At 40.9% G+C, this 1379-nt stretch overlaps 1 long non-coding RNA gene across 1 annotated transcript in view; it reads right to left on the bottom strand.

The window, feature by feature from the left end:
* Positions 1-977: 977 nt before the first annotated feature.
* Positions 978-1379, bottom strand: part of LOC108165695 (uncharacterized) — a 1533-nt gene continuing 1131 nt past the window's right edge. The window contains exon 2 of the long non-coding RNA XR_001776019.1: positions 978-1364. This is a non-coding gene — a long non-coding RNA (uncharacterized LOC108165695). The remainder of the gene's footprint in view (positions 1365-1379) is intronic.

Genomic DNA, 1379 nt, shown 5'->3' with positions numbered 1-1379 from the left:
GACGTATCGGCTGGATGTTTTCTCTAATGTGGTCCTAATCCTCTAGATTAAGTGATTTGATGAAAATGTTTTTGTGTTATTGGGTTAAATACTTTAAATATGTCCCAATGATCTGCTTAAGAAATATTAAACGGATTTCAAGTCGCAAAAATATAATGGGAAGAGATGCTGTTCTGTGAACCGCCAGACGGGGGCAGTGTAGGAGAATTACCCGAACCCGGATCTGTTCGTGTCGGAGAAGAAGCCAGCGGGACTCATGTACGTTTATTAAACATAATAAAAGTTAATGTAGCCCATCTTAACATTCCAGCTGCTTCAGACCCTCCTCAGATCAAAACAAGCTGTTAATATTTTGAATTGTTTTCCCCTAGACGCTAATTTAGCCGCGTCTCCCCTGAAGCTAAACATGCTAATGCTAATTAGCTAAATTAGGCTAATTTGTGCCGTTTTTGTTGGAATAATGTGCAAAAAGCGCCTCGGTGTTTTAAATATCTGCTTTGTTAACGTCCAAGTGGTCAGAATGAAGCTTTTTAATTCGGTTAAACGGCTAATCTGATGGTTTGGTCGGCTCATGTCTGCCCCCTGCTGGTCAGCGGCTTCAGATTGTTTCATCCTGTTGGGAAGAGTTTAGTGCAAACATCCACATCCTGGATTATAATAACCACAAACATGACCATTTTATTACAGTTCGGTGTTTTTATTAACCATTTTGTGTCCAGCTGCAGTTTTCAGGTTTTGAGCCTGAAGGAGTCAAAGCTTTTATAGAAATTAGTGACTTACTGAAGGAGGAAGTTGAGCTTCTTCTTCTTCTCTGTTATTAGTTTTAGTTGCAGGAATCTTGAGCTCCGGGTGGTTAGTGAGGACCGCCGCCCCCTGGTGGCTGTCAGGATGTCTGCAGCCTCACACCTGCTCAGGTGAGTAGATGTAGTTTTAAATGTTGTGATTGTTCTCAGTGGAGGAAAGATGTTCACATACAATCCAGATTTATTAAAATCCTTTATTTCACATAATGAGCACTGATTTACATTATAGTTATGCAGAATCATACAGAAAAGTCTGGAATTGTCTCCCAACCCCTCCCCCACCAAAAAATTATTTAAGACACGTTTGCATTTAAATAATATTAAAAGGCAAAAGAAACAAAAAAACAAAATGAATCTGCCATTTATCTCAGAAAAAAATAAGAGCCATTATTAGAACAATGGTTCAGTCCAAAGGGTAGGCGGAGCAACGCAGGCTGGTCAGAGTTGCTAGTGAGGAGCTAGCTGCTAGCTGTACCTTCTAGCTGCTAGCTGTACCTTCTAGCTGTTAGCTGTGGCTGCTAGCTGTACCTTCTAGCTGTTAGCTGTGGCTGCTAGCTGTACCTTCTAGCTGTTAGC

This window comes from Poecilia reticulata, linkage group LG20, assembly GCF_000633615.1.
Source record: "Poecilia reticulata strain Guanapo linkage group LG20, Guppy_female_1.0+MT, whole genome shotgun sequence".
Taxonomy (NCBI): domain Eukaryota; kingdom Metazoa; phylum Chordata; class Actinopteri; order Cyprinodontiformes; family Poeciliidae; genus Poecilia; species Poecilia reticulata.
Note: the sequence above shows the minus strand (reverse complement) of the source record. Positions and strands in the feature narration are given on the sequence as shown.